The following is a 25,200-nucleotide window of genomic DNA, read 5'->3' on the forward strand; positions in this document are numbered from 1 at the left end:
ATGGTAGCAGAAGTGTGTAGAACCGTTCCGGAACTGCACATCCCCGAAGAGGCGCCTGTGGAGGCCAAGATTCAGAAGTTGGCTGCAAGTGTGCACGATGCTCGGACCGAGATGGCCAAGGTTCAGTTTGAGATGAACCTCAATATTACAGAGCTCGAGTTGAGGGCACAACCTTCAAATCCACCACAGGTTAGAGAACAACGCAAGGCTGCTGTCAAGAATGTAGTCATTGTAGTAGATGTCGCGGTGGCAGAATACACTACGCTCTTCGAGCAATCGATGGAGGTCCTCACAAGTCTGCAGGAAGATCCCACCCTGCAGAGGTTGAATACTAAGGCAAGGGAATTACAACAATAGTATGATGAAGCCAGAGCGACGACGTGCACCGTCGCCATCGCACAAATATTGGCCAAGGAGGTCCTCACAAGTTTGCAGGAAGATCCCACCCTACATAGGTTGAATACTAATGCAAGGGAATTGTAGCAGTAGTATGATGAAGCCAGAGTGACGACGCACACTGTCACCATCGCACAAAGATTTTCCAAGCTGCAGGAGGCAAAGGAACTGAAAGAATAGGCGGAAGCAGTGCAACGAAAAGAGGCAGTCCTCAAGGCCAGATTGGCGCCTTGGCTGGATGAGGCCTATGTACTCTCTGCCACCATTGGGGAGAAGTTGGCTAGCATGTAGATAACACAACAGAAGATCCAGGCAGATAGCATGGGACTAACAATGGAGCAGCTGGTGGAGTAGGTCAAGCAGGCAGCTACGCAGTGTACAACTGAAGTTGCAGTGGTACAAGTGGAGCTAGGAGGTCTTCGTAGCAAGATCTTCACACCAGTAGAGTGACTTGGGGGTGAGTCACCATATTTGTGTTGGGGGCCTGTTGGGACAAGGTCCCCTAAGGTCGATTTTGGGGTTAAAAGCCCAAGTTTTGGGGAAGAAATCCCAAGTTTTTGTATGTAAAGTGTAAAGTCTCCGCAATTTGTGGTCGTGGAGCACGTAGATGTAAAGTGTCATAAAGATTTTCTGCCCTTATTTTATGTAAGTTGTGTCGGATTTAGAAGATCCAACCATGGTCCGCAGACCATGGGATTGTATAAAAAGGAGAGCCTTAGAAGAGTCTAATGCAGTAGTTGGAGGAAGTTAAGTCATTGATGGGTCAGTAAGAACTAAGAAGCGAAGAGTCTTAAAATAGAAGAAAGACTCTACAACTGTGTGCACAGAGGCCTAGGGTAGAAGTCTGTAGTTGAGTGCACCAACCCCTGTAGCTGAGTGCATATGGTAGTTAGAGTCTGTAGGAAAATTTGAAGTGCTAATAAAGAATATTACTCTGGAGATATCTGAGTTTTATCTATTTACTTTTGTTATGAATAAATGTGGTGATGTTATGTTGAATAAAGTTTTCACGATTTAATGCTATATTGATGCACGAATCTATATGTTTTACATTGTTATCTGTACGCAAGTAATATCTGTTTATGTAAAGAACATATTAATGCACATTGAAGTTATCAGATACTTAAGCCGATCTGGGTAATTATGGAAGTAAGAGTAATTACAAAAGTGCGTAAGTGGTTGATTCACCTGGTTAGGGTTCGAAAATGAAAGTCGTAGACATTTGTGAAGGTCTAGAGGCCGGTTAAGAGAAGTATACCGATAATCCCTAAAAGGCTTATCGATTTGCAGGAAGGCAGAGTTAGGGCATAAAAATACATGATAACCATATTTGGGTGCGAAAACTTGGTTCCAACAACCCCCCATACTGCTTCGGGTGAGACTTCAATCCATGCTCCACGGATTGATGCCGAAAGGGCCAGTAGTGTAGGGATTTTTTTGGCTAAAATAACGCTAAACCTGGGTTAGGGACCACTAAGCCAATACCTTGTGAGCAACAAGGTATTAAAGAGTGAATGTTTTAGGCTTGCATATATTCTATGTGTCTTTTCATATGGAATTGGAGATATGTTCTTTAGTTATGAATGATGTAATGTTGATTAATGTATGATGTTGATACTTGGTATGCTTGAGAGAAAGAGAAGGGAGCAACACAATATGATGACACAACTTATGTATGCATAGTTGAACATGTTCTTGAATGACATGCTTGTGTTGATGCAAGCTATGCTAATCAGAGTGTTGAACTCTTGATGCAAGTTATGTGACAAAGAGTTACTAAGATATGAATCAACTCTCTATGTGTAGCTAAGGAAGTGGAATCGACCAAACAGAACTTTACTGGCGTCCTTCAGGTGCTACAGTACCGCCAGGAAATAACCAACCACTCCAAGTGCCCAACCCTTGAGTTAAATTAACTTTTCACTGACCTTAGCTCTCAGTTTCTCCCATGACAAGGCAAGCCGGTGACTGAGACCCTTTAGTTTCTCTTATGAGCATGCATGCCAGTGACTGTAGCCTTTTTCACTCAGTTCTGTGTCAATGACCTTGAAATCTGAGCCACTTTTTCAAGGCTAGGACCCATGCCTCTTGCTAGAACTTAATGAAACTCTCAGAAATGATAAATAACAAGGAGATATGACCTCTAATGAAAAAATTGAACAAGGAACTAACCTGACCAGTCCTAACCATGACATGAATTTCCTTAAATACATCATGAACATGTAATGTACAGGTCATAAATACACATTTGAACATAGGGGCCTTATACTTATTTGAGAATCGTCAAGAAGGTGTAATGCCCTCTCAAAATAGTTGCATTATCATCTATTACATCATACATTCATTAAAATTTCATTTACTAATAAAAATAGGCTGAGAGACATAACTAAAATATGTCATTAAACCATGTTATAACCAACATATAACAAGAATAATAACAATGATAGAACAACCATCAAAGCCACATAATAAAAAACACAAATACTCATGAAATACAAGAGGAAATGAGCTGTTATTAACATATGCAAAGCCAACCAAGTCAAGGACTTGCACGTACCACTCGACCATAGATTGGGCTGAACCAAATATTTCTTTCAACTAATCACCCTCGTGCCATATTCCAAGCATGAATGTGGGACTCACAACAGAACCAATAGGGCTTCCTCAAGATTTACTGTATATCCACCATTACTGGTCAAGGGATTCCTAGTCCCAAAAAAATCATCTATAGAACCAGGATTTACCATGTATCTCGCTATTACTGGTCAAGGGATTCCTATGCCTAAATAAAGAACATACACTACAATATTTACCGCAATCCTACCATTACCAGTTAAGGGATTACTAGGCTTAAATAAGAATGGATGCCTCAAGATTTCTTCATCAATACCTTGAGTAATTTTCCCGTCTCCATCCTCAGAATTTACCTTGTCTACCACCATTACTAGTCAAGGGATTTGTAGGCCCTTGGGAATTTTCTTAAGACCACCTCACCTGATTGCAAAACCATCCTACAATCTAGCTTGGCATCAGTTCGCCACCGTCGATCATCATGAGGATGTCAAAGAGTTGGTATTCCCACGACTGTCTGAATCTTAGTGATGTCTTGCATGGCTTGCTCAAGCCTATTTTGTTTCACATGGGTACATGTCCATATTGTAATGTAACAACTTGTAAAAGTGAAAGACGAAGTGTCGATAGTAGAGTATAACAGTCATGTAGTAGCTGAAGAGTCACGAGGGTAGGTGAAGAGTCACAAAGGGGAATGTCAAGGGTCACCCCACCCTTTTCTATTTATAGAACCTCATAACTCATTGCACAAGATTTTGGGATCCAAGCTTCCTATAGGTGTATCTTAGAGAAAGCTTGGAGTGTATTGTAACGAGCCTTGAATTGTCCATAGTGCATAGCTAGTATATCTCCTTGGAGGAGCAGGCGGCAATGACTGTAACGTTCCATTGTTAGGACTAGTGGTTGGCCATAGTTGTATGCATGATTGGATCTTTAACTTTCTTAATATAATAGAGCCGAAAAATTTCATGCATATGTTGCTATTGTATTTTTGCTATCTTAGTTACTATAATGATATATGTAGTTGCTGTTTATGCATGTATATATGTATTTATATATATATGCTTGTATGAATCTTATCGAGATGTGCTGTTGGTTTAACCATCACTTTGGATTGTTGGCTAAGTCACTTTCTAGTTTGTGATGCATCTTTGCTTGTGTGTTCCCTTTCAAGTTGTGTGCTATCACAGGTTTCTAAGGGGCACACTCATCCCCCGTTTTGTGTGTTAGAACCTCTCATGCACCTTCCTTGACTTGTTGCATATGTCACACCCTTGCTACCAACCAGGACATCTTACTCACCTCTGCACGCAACCGCAGTCAAGGCGATACCATACTACCCACTGCTAGGACTCTACACCAAACCATCTGAGGTCTAGTTGGGACTTCTTACCAGGGATATCCCCTGACATGTTGGCGGGTCCAACACCATCAACATTTCTGGCGCTAGAAGGAGGGCCAGATGACAAGCTGAGTCCTCACATCCTGTTTTGAATCTTCACATATCTGTCATGGATATCATTAGACTCCTCCCTCCATCATGTTTGTCTAATGCTGAACCTGTCGACATCACGAGGGAGTTTTATGATCTCTTGTCGGAATTCACGTACAATGGTGAAGGTGAAGTGGCCTGGCCTGAGTACTTACACGACTTCCTTGCATTCCTTGAGGATGCAGATGAGTTCGATGAAGTCGAGGTCAGCTTGCTGCTTTCACACACACTTCATGAATCCCCACAACGATGGTGCCACAACATGCCACAGGGTTGTGTACACTCACTTGAGAAGTTTTGTGATCTAATTGAATCTACTTTCCATTCTTGACAAAAAACTGTTGAAACAACAAAAGGCCCTTCATGAATCACCTATGGAGTTTTGGTAGCGCTTTTGTGTACTTCAGTTTGAAGCTCCAAAAGACCACATGAAATTCCAATATATTTGGGACAGATTCGAATATTACCTTTGCAAATAACTATGTCCTAAGATGAAGTTGAAGTTCAAACCCCGCTTAACATACTTCAATGATGGAGATGGGAAATCACAAGCAGACACAGTCCCTGTCCCAGGTGACTGCCTGCCTTCCCCTCATCAAACAACTCCACCACCACAGAGTGATGTGGGAGAACATGCACACGTCTGTTCAGCTGCCATATCCTCCCAACATCACTTCTCTCAATTTTCACACAGATTTGGTTGCAAAGCCCATGGGTTGTCACATGCATTTGTTACCTCAGCCTCTGTCTTCGCGTTCTGCCGATCCTTCGGATCACACTGTCTTGTTTTCTTCCATTCCAGACTTTACTCTTGTTTTGAATGAGGATCAAGCCATCGAAGGAGTTGGTGTTGCACAACTAACCTGTGCTATCATTCATGATGAGTATGAATGGGAACATGAACATCAACTCGCAATGAAGAATGATCTCCTTCTATCTACGCCTCCTCCGTTTTTTCCTGACATCTTTGGTGATTCTGCTATCTTTGATTTCCCTTGTGTAAATCCATCCATGAATGAATCCACTGTTGATCATTTGGAGAACACAACTGATGTCAGTCCATCATTCGACAGTAGAGAGGACAAATTATTCATTGAAAATCCGCTTGATTTTTCATTTTATTTTTATGGAAATGCATAGGGTGAAAATTCTTGCTTCTCATCTACCCCTCTGTTTGATTTATCTAATCATGAGGATGCCGATGAAATCATTGATTTTTTTGATCGTAGTTGTGATGATCCATTTAATCTCGTATTCGATCACGATGATGATTCTATCGTTGTTGATTTTTCAAATGAAACCTATTTATGATGATCTATCTATCGACGAAGTCGAAACCTCGCAGACTGTCAAGGCACTTCAGCTTGAGCTGATGGTTATGTTAGGCCCTCGCTATCCTGAGGTTGGTTTCACTTCTGATCAGGAAATTTTTGAAACGCCCAAGGCTCCTCATCACTCATTTGTATGCATTGAAGATCAACCCAACACACAGATTTCACTTCCTCCACTTGAACTACATGATCCCATCGCTCATGGATTGGAGGAATCTTACACAACAAGCACACTTGTGTGACGCATGTTGTCTATGTTTCTCACGTTTTCTTGCATGTCACAGTCAAGAGAGTGCATATGCTTAACTTATGCACGCAGTGTATCATAACACCATGGTAATCACCTTGAGGTATTTGAGTTTCCTATTCAAGAGACTAATGGGAAAGCTAGGATGAAGAATATCAATCCATCTATACTCTATCACTTTTATGGGATAACCACATAATTTTTTGACACTTTTCTATTTGAGTTTTATATAGTGTGTAGGACTTATGACTATCTCATAGATGAACAAAAAATCAAGCTTTTCCCTTCTACTTTTGTTGTATTCTCCTACTGTATTTTGGTTGAATCATAGTTTCCTATTTGGGTGGAAGGTGACTAAGAAAAGAATACCATAATTTTCATCATCTTATCTCGTTTGTACCATTGAAAATGCTCTCAACAACAAATAAGTTGATGAAGGTCACTTAATTTCTCATCTTTTGCAAAATCAATACCCTATTGTTATGAAAATTAATAGTCTAAATAATGGTAAACTGCTAGGGAAAGCTAGAAACTCAAGGAACAACGTGCGGGAAGAATTACTCACTACTATATTTAATGATACTATCAAAATAATTGAAAATTTCCCCTTTAAACTAATAAAAATCAACCCTCCCTTATAGTTTATTAAAAACAAGAGTTGGTCATTGTTTTGATAAAGCACATTGATACTTTTGAATGTAATTATAAGGGGATGAAAGAAATCCATCCATCCATTTGTACCCATCACATTTATATTAAAGAATATCATAAGCCCATTTTCCAACCTCAAAGAAGGATGAACCCTGCATTGAAAAACATTGTTAAAGAAGTAATTACATAAACTCTTAGATGTTGGGTTCATTTATCCTATTTCTGATAGTGAGTGGTTATCACCTTTTTTTCTTGTTCCTAAGAATGACCAGTGGAAAAAATGTGTGGATTACTAGGAATTAAACAACGCCACTAGAAAATATTACTTTTCTCTACCCTTCATTGATCAAGTCTTTGATGTTTTGACATGAAAGAGGTTCTTCTCATTTCTAGATGGGTTTAGTGATTATAACCAAATTTAAATCAACTTGGAGGATCAAGACAAGACCACTTTTACATGTGCCCTCAAAACATTTTATTATAAATTTATTCTCTTTGGCTTATGCAATTCCATAACCACTTCCCAAAGGGCTGTACTTAGTACATTTTCTGATCTTATTCATGACATAGTGGAGATTTATATGGATGACTTTACACCATATGGTAATACTTCTCAAGAAGTTCTCACCAACCTTAACAAGTGACAGGTCTCCGAAATAGGTGAATTATAGGGCCCATAAGTCCACTCCTAGGTACATAGAACAATGTTTGACCTCACAATTTCCCCTTATTGGTTTTCCTAGCTTAATAAGTTCATAGAGGACTCAATGTGGTTTTCATGCTTTATGTGCATTAACATGCTTATTTTGTAGGATTTATAGAGATATTGAGAAAATTGTAAGGAATCCAACAATGGAGAGATTATAGGGACTTGCTACCTACATCAGGAAGACTCAAAATCAACTAGATCAAGGAATTTAATGCCTCCTCCATTTATTGTGAGTTGGATTTGGGATGAGATCCCATTTTTCTAGGATTTGTGGAGGGAAATGCAATCCTCCTCTTAAGGAGGATGCTCCCCCACTTGATGTATAAATAAGAGACTCAAATTGGCCCTAGAGGTAGTAGAATATAAGGATATAAGGAAGATTAGGAATTTTTAATATTTCTAAGCAAGTTTTGTAGCATTGTAATGTGTTGTCACTGTGATAAACACCCTCCAAAATTTTGCTTACACTTGAATTTTGGATCCTACTTGTGATCCTAGGATGTGTCCTTCCTTGATTATTCATAGTTTCTTCATGGTCAATTGATACTTCCTCAGATTGTAAGTGTCAAATTCACTTGCTTATAAATGCTCAGTCCTTGAAGAATTCACAAGTGCACTTCTTTCAATGCAAGCTTAGATAGACATCATGTTGCTCCTGAAGATAAGGCTTCCACAATCACTCTTGATAGTGACTGCGTAATCCATAGGCACAATGTATTGTGAAACCCATGTCGATAGTCAATGTGCACTCTCTATTGATAGTCTTCCTCACTTCTGTTGCAATTGTAATATTATGCTAATGAGTTTACTCAACTGTCACTTTTGCGCACCTTTTCACAAGTGTCACTTTCACTTTTGAGATTGTCATTTTTCCTTATTTTAGCTTTAAAAAATGTCATTTTCATGATATCTTTACTCTGGCATGTGTGTCTTTCACTTTATTTAGCTTTTGCAAGTGTTGTTTTCACTTTTTCTTGCTCTCTCAAAGTGTCATCTTTTGGTAAGGGAAGTGTCACACCTAATAAAAGTGAGTCATTTGTACCTTATTAAATGGAGGATCTGATGCATTCTTCTTCATTACTATGTTCTATCCATTATACAGACATGCATTAGAAATATTCCCCAAGTCTTGAGCACTGTTTCACTAGTGTCGCTACTTGTGTCACAAAGTGTATCTTAAGTGTTGCACTTGGAGGAAAGTATTATACTGACGTCATTTCAATAAGAACATACTAATTGTGGGTAGTAAAGGCTTCCATGTTGAGTGGTTCATAATATATAAGTGTGTGATCATGCTCAAGTCATGTTCTGGTTCCATATCTTGCCTCTTCGATCCCACACTAAGTCATTTTATGCAATTTATCCTTGGGTCAACCTCCTCCCAAACTACCTCCTTGAACTGCGCATTGCGCAGTCTTAGGCCACAAGAATCCTTCCCTCAGGAAGTATGCAATGAATAGTAATTTCCTCCAAAGACTATACATTGTGTAGTCATAGTGCTCAAGGATACCCTCTTTCTTCCTAGAAATATGCAATATTGCCTCCCAATCAACTTCTTTCTGCACCTTATGTAGTTGCAAGAAGCAGTCTGTCTCCCTGAACTATGCAATTGCGCAGTCCACTGACTCTTTCTCTCATAAAATGCACATTGCATAGTTATAGTGGGAAAGTCTACCTCACCATGACCCTCAACTATGAAATATTTCTTCTTAGGCCTCTAGTTTACTTGCATTTCATAGTTGCAGTCATCAGTCCTTCATCCTTGTCCTCTAGAACTATGCACTGCAAAATTTGTTGGGTCCTTCATTTTGAAAACCAAGTTTTGACAGATTTGGAGGTTGACCACATTTTACCCATAGATAACTGTTGGGAAGTCACAAAGGATACAACTGGAGAAGAAGAAGGGACCCGCCAAAGACCAACATTTGTGGAAGGATGGCCAAAGAAATCCAAACTTAGGCAGCCGTAGCCAAGTTGAAAGGAACCCTGACAGTCGAGGAAGCAGACACAACTAAGCAACAAAGGCGACCGATATAGGAAGAAGGCAAAGCATTCAAGGGAGAAGTAGAAGTTCAAGTGAGTGCAAGGTTTAAGAAGGCTGAGGGGAAAGCTGAGAAAATGATGAGAGATAGAAAGGATACCAAAATGCTGTTGCATAGTCGTTCGAGCTTGCTCTGTTCCTTATTATCTTGTTTATGTATTTCTCTATCATGTTAGTTTTCTTATTATTTCTATAAGGATTTTGAGCCAGATGAAATTTTGTATTGTTGTGGGAATTGATAGAAGAAGATATTCGAGGGATACAAGAGTATCTTTGTGCATGGTTTTATGTGGTCTTTTCAAAATTTTAATATGCTTGTACCTGTATGATATTCCTTCTCTTTGTGCACTTGATCTGTTATGATTGGGTTTCTGACTATTATAGTTCGGGGTTTATTGGGCATTGATAACCTCCATGTGGATCATTCTGATACCGGATTCCATGCCCTTAACTAACTAAGTTTGTAGGACACCTTAGGTGAGACTCATTCATGAAGAATAAGGTGAAAATGCCGATGTTGTGCTAGAATACGACGAAGTCTATGTTGGCCCTTGTGCCTGAACCTGGTATAAACCCATCCATTATTTTTGAGCCAAAAAATGGTTTCGTTGCCAAGATCTAAAAATTTCCAAAGGGGTTTGGAATATAGTGTCAAGGATCTTTAAGAAGGAGCTACAATATTGGTGGCATGAACAAGTAGAATGGTTTGCATCTCAACAAGATCAAATCCATCATTGAAGTGTGAAACAAATGAAGGAAGAAGTCCTGTACATAGAACTTCCAAGTGATCAATATGAGATATTTTTGTGCAAGTTCCTAGAGGATCTCTGCAATTGGTTGCAGAGATTGCAAATAAAGGGAAAGACTAGGGATATAACCAATCTTGTCGTACCTAGACACAACCATATCTTGTTGAGCTACATCGACTTGACATGGATTTGACCAAAGTTGTATATTTTTGGGTGCATACCACGTTATAGGGATACATTATTGAAGTTGTTGCATAGGGTAATCAATCCTTCTTTAAGGATGAGGCTATGTTCAAGTCAGGGTGCGAGGAAGACTGCAGAGGGAAACTCTGTTGTGGGTTAAGGTCCTGATGGTGGAAGAAAACTTGTTGGTGTTCCAGAACCCACCCATGGCAGCTTAAAACCCCGTGACTAGCGGAAGGACCTAAGGGGGGGATATTCCATCGTGTAGGTTTTTCGACAGTGGAAAAATTACATTCTAGGGAAGGAGATGATCATCCACACAGATCACTGACCTCTTCAGTTTATACAAAAATAGGGAAAGATGCAAAACAACTGCCACCATAAATGGTCCACATACCTCCAACAATTAAATTTAAACATTGAATACAAGAGGATAAGCACTAATAATGTTGCATATTTCCTTAGTTTACCCCTAGTTGTGGCACTAACCTCTGTTCTCAACTCTTGTGGGCACGATACTTCTGGATGACCGCTATTGTACATAAATGATCCACAATTTTCCACCACCTACCAGATGTTGATGGATGGAAAGCAAGTAACAAACTCCCACCTCCAGGATGCATTTCTATGCTACACGTGGCACATTTGTGTTCCTTCAAGTGAGTATGAAAAGTTTATTTGGGAGATGCACTACAGTCTGGTCACATGAATATTTGGTTTGGAGAAAATTGTGGTTGTACTGAAAAAGTATTTTTATTTGAAAAAACTCTAACAAAATGTTGGAAAATATTTCATATCCTACATTGTCTGTGCCATTTCCAAGCTAACTATTAAGAAGCAAGGCCTGTATACTCCTCTTCCTACTCCTAACCAACCTTGGGAATCCATCTCCATGGACTATATGTTGGCCTTCCTTCTACCAAGCATGGTAATGAATGTGTATTTGTGGTCGTTGATAGATTTCTAAAATGACTATATTGATGCATTGGAATAAAAGCATCATAGTAGAAGACACTTCCAAACTCTTCTTCGAATGAGTGTGGGTACATTTTGGGATTCCACAGACCATTATATCTGATTGGGATAGCAAGTTCCTGAGCACATTTTGGTTGAGCCTCTGGTTGTTGTTGGACTCTAATCTCAGGCTGTAGTTGCTACAATACCCTCCAAAAGTTTATCTTACGCTCAATTTCAGAGCCTTCCTTGGTCTTGCACATTATTGTGCCAAACACAAAAAATCATTTCATGTATTTTCTTGAAATATTTTTCTCCCCTTTGCATGTTGGTAAACTATCGTATTTTCTCATGATTGGCTCTCACACAATGTGTAGAAGCTTATTCTGGTGTTTTCAACCTGGTTATATATTTGTGTATATGAGTTTTTCTAACCATGTAAAAATCTATCGCACTCATTCACAAAGTTTTAAGCACCACCGCACAAGTGTCATCACAGTCGTCACAAAGAGTATCTTAAGTGTCACACTTGTCGTAACTGTTCATAAAGTTTTCGCATGGAAGGAAATGCATTATTCATGTGTCCTGGGTGATATATGTTGTTGTGTCTTCAAGTATTATAAGTATGAGATCACAGTCAAAGTCTTCTCACTGTTCACATCAGTCTAACCGGTCTTACAGTTAGCCATTTCTGAGAGTTCTTCCCGACCAAGAAACTTGTCTCCCAGGATTGTTGCATTGCACAACTTTTGGGCTCAAGCTCTGACCTTGGCCTCCATGTTAACGGGAAAAGTGTCTACTCAGAACGCCCCTATCCCACTAAGGTGTGACAGTACCTTAGAAACAAACAAGGAAAACTACTTTCGTATTCTTCTTTATGAACTATAAACGAAGAGGAATAGGATGAACCAACCCGTGTCTTACGCTAGTCCTTTGATCCAATCTCTCTCCTCTTTGACAGCTTCCAGCTACTTGCTCCCTTACTTGCCCAGCTTCACCAAGTTCCTGCAAGATCACAGAAGAGGAAAACTACACAAAGACATGGATTTACATTCATAAATAGCTTAGGATCAGATTTAAGCTAAACATGCAAATATAACAAAACATCATTGATACACAAGCATGTAGGAGAAACTCAAATAGTTTTATTGATATAAAAAGAAGGTCCAGGAGGAGTTACAACCGATGATTCCTGATCCAGCATCAACCCCCCAGCAAAGGAATCCCCTCTTCACCTCCAACAAAGCATAAATCACCCAATACACTGATCTCTATCTCAAAACCAACAACAATTCTCTGCAATGTAAAAAATTCCAGCCTCTGGATCTATGGGATGAGGGATCCATATATAGATGTATGCAAAGAGGATGAGTCAGCTTATGATTTGACTAGTGGCTTCTCTCTGTCAGTTCTTGCTTCCACTTGGAGACTGAGAGCCTCTTACTCATCCTTGGTCGAACTCAGTGAGGCAAGTGTCATTGGGGAAGATTCTGGAAGCTTCCATTGTCTGTCCACCTCGCGGAATGACACTGCCATTTGTCATTTCCCGCTCAGCGCACCCTGGTAGTGCATTTAGGTGCGTTGCAATGCACCTAGCTAGTGTACTTGGGTGCTATGCAACGCAGCTAGCTAGTGGAGCAGTTGAAATGATCCTGATTTGACTGATTCTGAGCAGTTTCTGGTGGAGAACTTCTGGGAGAAGCTGTAATTGGTTGACCTTGTTCCTCTAGGGGTAGGAACAACACTTTTAGGGACTTAGGATCCCTTGGTTTATGGACATTTCATGCTTAGAGCTGTAAGGCACAAAAATGTCTATAACAGTTGCCCCCTAAAGTATGAGGCCGTTTATCGGGTGAAATGCTTTATTAGGAGGATCCGAAGTTCTTTCAATGCTGGGAGGAGACCTGTAATAAGATACAATACAATACATTATCTTCATACTGTTTTCATGATCTAGCTGAGGCGGGCATTCCCATGCTCAGCTTTATAAATTCATTTTTATGTACACAGGACAGACAATCGTCTGATGGTAGACTGATGATTCTGATGAAGTCATCATCCTTTTGGTAGGATGATTATCTGCGCTGCAATGCTGTACATGTCAATGTCTTTATTTTTCCTGAATATATATCGCAGCCCGGATGGATGAAACTAGATCCGGGGTCTTCAATCTCGTCTGATCTTCACTCGAAGTACAAGTCGATCCATGTGAGAAATGTTTTGAAGTCGAACATGGAAAGACATCGCTTGATTACTAGTCGATGATGTAAACTATTAACAAGCGCGAGAGGAATCACCGATAATGATGATGACCCTCAAGGTACTGTAGTACAATTCACGTGGTGTGAATAAAGGACTTGGCATCGAACACCACGCAAAATATTTCGGTCGAAGGTCATTGATGTATACCTGTCGCCGGAAGTGAGAAACTTGCCATTGAGGCATGCAAGCTTCAAAGTACTGAATGGGGTGTTCCTAGATCAACTTCTTTGATAATGAGCTGATGTCGACAAGAAGCGATCCGTCAAAGGAGGGCCTTGATGAATCCCACATCAATGACACGGAACGGAGCAAATGATTTTGATGGAGGTGAAAACGATCTGATGATATATGGTTCAGGATGGCGGTCATGAAAGAATGAAGTGTAATGTATGGTAGTGGATGGGACACGGGTGACTTCTCTGGATTACTTCTCTTGAACATGTCGGCGACACTTATGTGATGGATTGGTAGCATTTACCCCAAATGTGGATGGTATGGCGTGACCATGGCGATGTGACCAGTGAAGGAAACAACCCAACCCGACTTAGGCACGGAGTGGAAGTGTCATGTTCAAGAGCGACTTGCTACCAATAAAGATTCTTTGAGTTTCTTCCCAATTTTTCCCCAGTCATTGCTGACCAGTACCTCTTTATTTTTGTCAAGCTTGAGGAGGATAACATATGCTTGTTCTATAATTTTCCCTTCGGGCAAACCCATCGCTATGTTTTAATGAGCCTAGCGATAGTGAAACTCGTTCTCGTCTAAAGACAAGTTTTTCGCTATTAATCTTTTTAACGAGTTTAACGACAAAGATAACTCGGTCCTTTTCATTTTTAGAGAGTTTGAAAAGGTACGTAAAGGTAACTCCGAAATTCCTTTTTCGTCATCTAATCCCTTAAGTCTGAAAAAGTATAAAACAATACAGAAGGGATGAATTTTCGATAGTTTTAACAAGCCGAACAAAACAAGCGCTCAATCTTTTTGTGCAATAATCCCTCAGGTCCAAAAAGATTAAAATCTAGAGGAGGGATAGCACTTCTGGTCGCTTTAACGAGCTGGAAGGCTAAAACTCGGCAATCTTTTCATATTTTACGAGTCAGTTGAAAAGAGCTTAAATAAGACTCGTCTTTTGAGGAACGAGTGATAAAAAGGGTAGCAGCTGATTCCAGGTAAGGTTTGGAATTTTCCAATCACGGCAGTGTCACAAGGATGGCTAGTGAAATCACTCTTCACAGTTGTTCCTCAAAATGGGTAAACAATCAAATGGAGGTGAATGATCGGCCAATGGAAAAGTGGAGGTGACGGTGCAAACATGACCAAGGCTTTAATGGCTGAAATGCTTCATTCACGGTGGTTATTTACCGGGGAATAGTTCATTTTTTAACGAGCTTAAACGCGGGTGGAAACACTTGCTCATGCCTTATGTTTATTTTTTAACGAGCTTGAACTATGTGCTAAAACTGCTCGATTAATCCAGTCATATGATAAGAAAGTCTCATATAAAACGACAACTTTTAGATTTTTGCCCCACATCCTTTCTTTATGCAAGTTAGGTGACGACTAATCCTACGATTTTAAAGGGTTAGAGGTCCTAAAAATTTAAAAAATAAATAGCCACCCCTCGCTTGCACTCCAAAAGGTTTGCATGCCCCCAGGTATAAAACAGAGTTTCGAGGTCTCCCTCTATTCGAGCTGACAAAACATTCGTTTTATCAGGAAGGGTCACCCTTTATTCGAGCTGACAAAACATTCGTTTTATCAGGAAGGGTACTACCTCTTACAGGTTACCCAAAGATTGTCTTATTTACGGCGTAAACAAAACACTTCTTTGGCGATGTCTACCGAGATAAACAAAGGTGAGCGACGATGCCCGCCAACTCACATAACTTTGACAAAAGAATCTTATTCTAGAATAACCCCTCTTCCAATCACGGACGGGGTACAGACTAGTCATATTCTCCCACGGAAACCTACTCTATACCCGAAGTTTTCCTGCCGAAGCAGACCAGGATGCATGCCCCCTGGGTTTCAGTCATATCCCTCCGAATTACTCGCGCTCATCGGGAGGACGGACTGGGGATTGAGACATTTCTTGCATGAAGAGACCATTTAGGGATGGTATATGACTATTTGCTATGCGTGATCCGGGAAATGAAAGCTGGTCCACGAGCTTGACCACTCTTCCTTCGTGCGGAAAACACATTACTCTAAAGAGTGAGGAGACGATGGCTCCCATGCAATAAATATAGTCTCGTCCAAGGAGTAGATTATAATCCAAAGGTCCTTGAACTACCATTACGTTCATTTGAACTGTCTTCCTTCTCAATGTTATGGGCACATCGGGAAGGATCCCTAAAGGTCGACTGGTTCCTTTATCAAAGCCTGTTAGATTTCTCGTCTCAGGCAAAAGCGATGGCGAACCAAGCGCTTTCCAAGCAGTAGAGGAAAGGATACTCACAGAAGCCCCCTCATCTATGATGGTACCAGCCATGACCATTCTATATATTTGAACGATAATTCGGAATGGTACGCTTGCTGGTAAATGGGGTCTGCCTAGTTGATTCTAGTCGAAGGAGACAACTAGGTTGCTTGGAGGTGGGACCGAGTAGACGACCGGATATGGCTTTGACGAACTTCCCTCCTGCGGTAAGGGAATGGGTAGATTGCCCCCATATTCGTCGGAGTCTGTGTTGATGAAGAGAATTTGGACGGTGTCATCCTTGTTCTCTTCAGTGACTGTATCATCCGAAGATAAAACCTCTGAAGGCAAGACCGGGTCAACTGTCGCCTCGACCTTTTGACTTTCGTCTTGTATGGATTCAGATGGTTTGTCTTCGATGATAGGCACTTCAGCCGACCACTTGAGCGGACCGGCTGGATTCTCAACTAGCGACGGACTCGGCAAGATTTTTTTATATCCAGGAGGAAGTCGTAACGGTGAAACCGGACGATCATCCAAAACTCTTTTCGCTTCGTCTAAGAAGGGACAGCGGTGGACGACATGATTGCCTTCGCACAGCTTACAGGGAAATCTAGCTTTCCCTTTTTGTCCTGGGGCTTCACTTTCGCTAGTTGACGGTGTGCTTTCAACATGATCATCAGAGGTTGATGACACCGGATTGTGCAAACGAGGAGACCAGTCCCTTAGTATCCGAGGGATGCATGGACAATCTCTGTGAAAGTGGTCTCCTTTGCAAATGACACATGGCGATTTAGGCCTGGTCGGTGCAGTGTGTGGATTTTCGTTAGACGACACTCGTTTTCCCCCATTCGCCTTTGGCTCCTTCTTCTTCTTCTCTTTCTTCTTCTTCTCCTTCTTCTCTTTAGGAACTTGGCTTTTGGCTTTTCCAGCCCTATCGAGCGAAGAGGAAGGAGGAGAGGAAGTAGACGGTTGGTGGGCAACTCTGGACTCGTCTAATTGCTGATTCGATTGTTCAGGAATAGTGGTGTTCTGAACGACATTGGTTGAGAAGAGCCAGACTTGCAAGCCAATTGTCAGTCCTGGAAGCGATAATGTGGCCATATGGGGTGCACCAACATCTCCCCAAGAGGAGAAGGGACTAGGATTTCCACCAAGGGGAATTCCTTGGTTGGTAGACTCCATTTTCTCAACCTAAGATCAACGTAGGAAAAGGGTATGAATATTCCGTTTAAAATAAATTTTAAGACGCTTGGACACAACTTGTTTTTTCAGTTTTTAAGAGTCGAGAAAAAACAAAAGATGACTCTAGTCTCCTTCGATTTTTAATGAGCCAGAAGTGACAAGTGCTCAGATGGACCTTTTCCGTTAAGGAGTCTGAAAAGGAACAAAAGGGACTACTCTGGAGATCTAGGTAGAGGGAGTACCAAACTAATCGCAAAACTGCAGAATACTTTTTATGGTACGGCAGTCAATCTTCCCGAATGCTGTGTTCGGTGCATTGCGATCAGTAGGGCGGCCGACATGGCTTCCTATGGATAAAAGTTTTTAAGCCTATAGGGGTCTCCCAATATATACTCGACAGTACGTGGGAGCACAAGTCTGTACTGGCACTTATCGTCTCAAAGTGGAGGAATCACCCAACCATCAGTGAGGACAACAGTTACTAGGCTTTACGACGCCGGAATACGTCTCTAGCCTAGACCTCTAAATGTTGTGCGTTAAGTTCCAAAGCGTTGTTAGATTCATTCAATTTATTTTAAGTTGATCTTTCTTAGAAGTTTGCCTTTTGGGATCAGCACGAGATGTAGATGTAATTCCTAAAATGCAATCTAAAGATGATAAGCACACTTTTATCTCTTTTCAGCAATGAAAATCCTAGCTACAAGGGGAAAAGAAAGACACAATCTTTTCTCAAAGAGCAAAGAGCACACTGTAAATGCACTTTTGGACTATCAATATGCAAATGCACATATGCATGTATTTGTTTTCACTTTCTTAATATTGATGCCTAAAAAGAAAGTTGATGTACAAATCTGAATTTGCTTTCAAGGGGTAAACACAAACAAGCTTCTTTTCGAAATCAAAAGGTAGAGAAGATTACGACACTTTATGATTTTGAAATAAACACTCGTTTCGACACTAGAAAGTGACAAATTCAAACCAAAGACAAAAGTAAAATCACAATCGACTGTCAACAGCAAATAAACTTTCTCCTAAGATCAAAATCGACACTTACGACAAATCTAAATCCAAGGACGACAGTATGACTATTCTACTCTTTCAATGGAAAACTGTAAATGATGTAACAAACACACAAAGAACATCTACAGTCTTTTTGTACAAAGGAGGCGGAATTAAGGCAAAGAAAAGGGGTTTTTTTAAATAGACACACACTGATTACAGGCTGCAAAAATCAGAGACAAAATTGAAAAATGAAGCAAAGAACCTCAGCTGCACAGGGCTAGGCTAATCAGCGCACCTGTTACACAGAGAAACTGAATTGCAGCGCAGGTAGCCCTCTCAGGAACTGCGTTGAAATGCAGAATCTCTTCACAGAGCCTGCGCTGGGGCAGAAACGAGACTTCTATCCGGGTTCTGGGTCACGGTTTGCAGTTTAATCTATGGTTTTTGGCCGAGTGAAAGCAATCAGTAATGCACAATTAGAGGGTGGATTTAAAGGAGGTCTAAGAGCTATCACAAAGGGTAATCAGATCATTTGTGAATCAGCTGTTCAAATCATAAACAAATCCAGTGAATGGATTGAAGTAGCAGGTGTCTACTTTGCATTTGATAATGGCAAATGCAGTTCGATTGCTACTTCTGTGTTTATGAAACAAACAACAAGAGAAACACAAACAAACTAACTAGACACGGTCCCCAGCGGAGTCGCCATTTTGTTAACGGGAAAAGTGTCTACTCAGAACGCCCCTATCCCACTAAGGTGTGACAGTACCTTAGAAACAAACAAGGAAAACTACTTTCGTATTCTTCTTTATGAACTATAAACGAAGAGGAATAGGATGAACCAACCTGTGTCTTGCGCTAGTCCTTTGATCCAATCTCTCTCCTCTTTGACAGCTTCCAGCTACTTGCTCCCTTACTTTCCCAGCTTCACCAAGTTCCTGCAAGATCACATAAGAGGAAAACTACACAAAGACATGGATTTACATTCATAAATAGCTTAGGATCAGATTTAAGCTAAACATGCAAATATAACAAAACATCATTGATACACAAGCATGTAGGAGAAACTCAAATAGTTTTATTGATATAACAAGAAGGTCCAGGAGGAGTTACAACCGATGATTCCTGATCCAGCATCAACCCCCCAGCAAAGGAATCCCCTCTTCACCTCCAACAAAGCATAAATCACCCAATACACTGATCTCTATCTCAAAACCAACAACAATTCTCTGCAATGTACAAAATTCCAGCCTCTGGATCTATGGGATGAGGGATCCATATATAGATGTATGCAAAGAGGATGAGTCAGCTTATGATTTGACTAGTGGCTTCTCTCTGTCAGTTCTTGCTTCCACTTGGAGACTGAGAGCCTCTTACTCATCCTTGGTTGAACTTAGTGAGGCAAGTGTCATTGGGGAAGATTCTGGAAGCTTCCATTGTCTGTCCACCTCGCGGAATGACACTGCCATTTGTCATTTCCCGCTCAGCGCACCCTGGTAGTGCATTTAGGTGCGTTGCAACGCACCTAGCTAGTGTACTTGGGTGCTATGCAACGCAACTAGCTAGTGGAGCAGTTGAAATGATCCTGATTTGACTGATTCTGAGCAGTTTCTGGAGGAGAACTTCTGGGAGAACCTGTAATTGGTTGACCTTGTTCCTCTAGGGGTAGGAACAACACTTTTAGGGACTTAGGATCCCTTGGTTTATGGACATTTCATGCTTAGAGCTGTAAGGCACAAAAATGTCTATAACACTCCAGAATTGTGCAATCCTTTTTCTCATCCTAGATCTAACTTTGCACTGCGCAATCACAAGCCTCAAGCTCATTCCCTAAGCCTCTGAACTGCATAGTTGCACAATTTCTCAACCTGCCTTATCTTCGGGAAGTGCGCATTATGTCCTCTTAGTTTCCACCCCCTCAGTCTATCTCATTGGCTCCCAGAACTACGCAGTTTTCTCCATCAGTCCAGCCTAAACTACGTGCTATGATTTCTCAGGGTTCAAGCCTCACCCCTAGCTACTTGAATTTCATAGTCACTGAGCCCTGTCTCCCGACTTGTCACCTGGTTCTGGCTCAATCAATGGATCATAATGCACCATCTTAGACTAGGGGGTTTTTAGACTGATGTCGTCTTTCCATGAGTGAATTGTAGATATAGGTACCTTACCATGTTATGGTGAGATGATGAAGAAATGGATGAAGGAGGGAAACATCCTGAAAGACACTCTTCTAGATGAAAATTCAAGTTGATAAATCACAAGAAAGTAAAGAGACTTCAATTTGTGATCACAACTCAAGACTTAAGATCATTGAAGTTTCATTATCACCAAGTCATAAGGAGGTGAAAAGAAGAGAATTCTCAAGCAGACACTCATCACACAACAACACTAGTGGCTTGACACTGCCACATCATCAAGCATTCCATGTCAACAATGTCATGTCATTTCATGTCATTGGTTGTCATATGCTACATCGACATTATGGATCATGTAAATGGTATTCAAAATGTATTGTAAAGTGGAAGTCCAAAGGACGCACATGGAATATAATGAGTCATGTAACTATAAAAGTATTAGGAATTCAAACAATCATGATGGTAGTAAAAAAGTCACAAGGAAAGGGAAGCATCACCCCTTGGTTATATATACTCCCTCATTGTATGAGCAAAGGAATTTTCACCTTATCTCCTCTCGCAAGGCATTAGAGAGACCAACCAGTTCTTTTAGGAGTAAGGAGTTGCTCCAATGCTCCACTATTGGAGCTAGTGATGTTCATTGTATACAAGTGTCTTGGAATTTTTGCTTAATATAAGAAGCCTTATGTTCCAACACGTTCTACATGCATGGATTATGGATATTTGTAAGACTATTATTTGAATGTTTGTAATTTGTGTTTGTTGTCCTCTGTGCTAAAGTAGTTGAAATATTTCGGTTGTTTTGGTACTTATCATATCAAGAATGTTTTGGTAATTTCTATGATCGTTGTCGGATCCTCGTGGGCTATTCAACTGGATATTAGACATATCTTCCTTGTTACATTGGTTGCAATGATCGTTGCATCTCTATGGAATATTCTGCTTAATGTTGTACAAATCCTTCTTGTTCATGTGTGTCTCTACTAGGGTGTTACTACTACCTCTCTCTTAGAGGCTCACTTCTCTTCCCCTTCGTAGTGAAATAAATTTGACACACATACGCTCACCAGGCACACACCCTTGCTTTTCGAAGGGACATTTGCACTCCTCTCTCTCGCTGACAGTTAGAGCCAAGGCATTTCTTTAAGAATACACGGCAACCAGGCCAATATTCCAGATGGGGTTCCCACTCCAAATGGTGTGAGGCCTAATTGGGACTTCACACTCCTTGGTTGGCAGATTTCTAGCACTGTCAACAATGGCTTTAGAAGGAGGTCTAGATGACAAGATGAGCCCGTTGAGTTTATTTTGAATATCCTATCATAAATGGCTCTTTCCCAAATTGCTTGTCGATAACAAGATTGAAAAATAGGTAGCTCCCATGGCCATTATGAACCCTTTGCAATATGTGAACATTTAAATATGTGAAGGGTGGATATAGGTGTGATAGGAATATAGATGAGGTTCAAGAATGTCATTTACATGTGTAGAGTGTGAGATTTAGATGATAAACTTGGAAGATGATCTAGAATATGGTTAAGAAACAATACAAATAACAATTTGAGAGAAAAGAAGAGAAGAAGAATAATTGGAACAATGTAATTCTAATTAACTTATAGAAAAAAATACTCATCCTAAGATGAAAACAATAGAATAAAATTAGTGGTCATGTGACTATGATATGTTAGGGTTAACTATGTGCAATGCATAAGAGAACATGCCCTAACTAGAAAATGAGCTTGCATGAGGGACTTAACATAACTTTTACTATCCAAGGGGAGTAAATTGGTTCTTACATGAGAGAAGTGGAGTAAACTAGCTCCTAGAAAATATGATTTACTTCTCAAGTGCTCTCTTGTTCCTAGAAAGTAGGAATTAGCTCATAGAAAAAAAGATCTCACGTGCCATTTTGGGAAGGAAGTGTCCATATCCCTTCAAAAGTGAAATTAACCTAACATTTCACTGATTACAGTTAAGGGATGAAGCTCAAGTGCATTCTAATAGAGATAAAAAGATGCACATGAGGGAAAATGTGGCATTTACACCAAAATAAAGATGGGAAAGATGGAGAAAAAGATGGGACAAAAGCACAATGGAGGGATAGGCATTGCAAAGATAATCAAATGGAACAAATATTATAGAAATAAATTGTAAGAAAAAAACAAATGTGATGTGAAATACACACAGAAAATAATAATCAAAGGCTTGAGAAATGGAGAATAAAATGAGTATTCTTTGTAACGAAATTGTAAAGCTAGAAATGGGGAAAAGGCTAATTATTAAGGCGATAAATTCTACAATTTAGATAGTACACTTTTTAGGATCCCTTTAAGTGGACCCATTGATAGAGAAGGAGGAAAACATATTTCAATACAATTCAACTCAAGATAAAATAATATTCTTATTTCATCTTCTTGTCTAAGATTATAAAACGTTGGCATCTTCTCATGCTCATCATCTCCTTTAATATTTGGTTGTTGAATTGTTTTTGGAAAGTTGTATTTTTGGTTAGGCACTTTGTTTGGCCATACACATGCTAAACCATTAGTAGTAGTTCCACAACTTTAAGGATAGTGCAAACAATGAATAGTTGTAATGAGCTTTTGAATATGTTAGAAGTACTCAAGATAATCTTGCTATATAACATTTGCATTATCTTACCACTAAGATTTGTATAAGCAACTATTATAAATGGACACATTTTTCATGCACACATTTTATGTAAATAAGATTGTGGTTAAGTTACTTTTGTTATACACACAAAATCTCATGTGACGCACACATAATGTCATGTGGAACTTTATTTAATTATCTTAATAAATCACCATTCCTAAGATTTACATTTTTCATGCACAAATTTTATGTAAATAATATTAGGGTTAAGTTACTTTTTTTACACACACATAATCTCATGTGATTATGTCCGGAACTTTATTTAATTATCTCAATATTTCACCTTTCCTCGGATTTACAAAATTACAAATTTTTATAGACTCATCATGATTTATAACCTAACTATGCAATTGTAAATCATGTGATATTTTATTTCAAACCCTTGAATATTAAAGATTTGTTTATAGTAATAAAAAAATTCTAATTGGGAAAAAGTTCCTTAAATTAATTTTTCCAAATTTATTGGAATATATTAAATATTTAGGCCGATAGGCCTTCCTATGCATCAACAATCGTCAACACTTTTAACCTGCTCCGTTGGATCAGGAGAGAAAATTTCAACCGTTGATTTGAAGTGACTGCTTTTTCCAAATATCAACTGAGTTGCTTTACTGCTTTTTCCTCGCGAGCATGCACTGCACTTTCACAGCTTTTTCCAAATATTAGTTGAGTTGCCTTCTTTTAACCTCCCGTTTTGCTGTACATTGAACCTCGCCCTGTGATGCAAAGAAGAAGTTAAATCCATCGAGAACCTCACAATGTTGGATGTAGCTATTGGAACCAAAGCAATATGTTCTCTATGCATTGGGTTCACGATTTATCGTACCCACTGTATGATTGGAGTAAATGCCATTGCCTTCTTCACGCAGCGTTGCCGCAAGGCAGAACATACGTGGTTTCTGGAGATACTCTTTCCACTTTCAGAGCCATGGTGGGTACTAGTAGCTTAGTTAATATGATCTCTGTGATGTTATTGTATTAAGCTAAATTGTTATGATTTGGGTATTGGCAGGATTACGGAGTTACAGTGTCGTTTTATCGAGCTCCGCACCTGGTGGATATGGTGACCACTACGGTTCAAGGACACCCGAAAGTGGTGCTTCGTCTGCACTCGGCCGAGAGTAATGGCACAGGATGGAAGGGAGCCGATATTCTTGTTTTTAACTCCGCCCATTGATGGACTCACACAGGCAATCTCAGAGGGTACTTTTATGCAAGCCGTTAATGATAACTGTTAGATTTTTTACAATGATCTTTTATGTGGCACTGTGATCTTTAATGGCGGACTGAATGACTAACACTTTGTTCGGGTAAAAAAAAACAAAACAGTTGGGATTACCTGCAGGAAGGGAATACTTTATACATGAGCATGGATTTCATGGTGGCTTACCGGAAAGGAATGACTACCAGGGCAAACTGGATCGATTCCAACATCGATGCCAGCAGAACGAAAGTCCCTTTCCGTAGTTTCTCGCCCTTGCATTCCAGGTTTAGTAATCTCAAATCCGGTTGAAAATGTGAAAAAATTGCTTCTGATAAATGACGTTTTCTTGATTTTTTAATGAATCTTTGTGCTTTGCAGTACTATGAATGGCGGTAACTGTTACTCCTAGAAAGAACCTATGGCGGGGACTTTGTATCTGGGTGCCTATCCTCCCCAATTCCAAGTGGCGGAAAGTGTTGTGAGAGCTATGAGATCGCCTGTGTCATTTCTCAACATCACGACGCTGTCGTTGCTCAGGCAGGACGCGCACCCTTCAATATACAGCAACGATTTGACAGTCAGGCAACGGAAAAATCCCCAGCGCTACACAGATTGCAGCCACTGGTGTCTGCCTGGGCTTCCCGATATCTGGAACGAGATCCTTTACTCGGCTCTCCTCTACCCCTGATCTCAAGCTCCTTTATTTGGCTCTCTTGTGCGCCTGATCTCATCATTTGTAAACATTTTATTGTTGTAAGCTCCTTTATCGGCTCTCTTCTGCCCCCTCAGCGCATCATTTGTAAACATCTCATGATCTCATCGTTTGTAAACATTTTATTGTTGTAAGCTCCTTTATCGGCTCTCTTCTGCCCCTCAGCGCATCATTTGTAAACATCTCATGATCTCATCGTTTGTAAACATTTTATTGTTGTAAGCTCCTTTATCGGCTCTCTTCTGCCCCTCAGCGCATCATTTGTAAACATCTCATTGTTGTAC

General features: G+C 40.1%; 1 pseudogene; it reads left to right on the top strand.

Moving 5' to 3' along the window:
- Positions 1 to 24,892, top strand: LOC149255904 (protein PMR5-like; annotated as a pseudogene).
- Positions 24,893 to 25,200: the final 308 nt, after the last annotated feature.

Source organism: Pinus tabuliformis, chromosome 7, assembly GCF_031772625.1.
Source record: "Pinus tabuliformis cultivar Carrire ecotype Pingquan chromosome 7, CPIR1, whole genome shotgun sequence".
Classification (NCBI taxonomy): Eukaryota; Viridiplantae; Streptophyta; class Pinopsida; order Pinales; family Pinaceae; genus Pinus; species Pinus tabuliformis.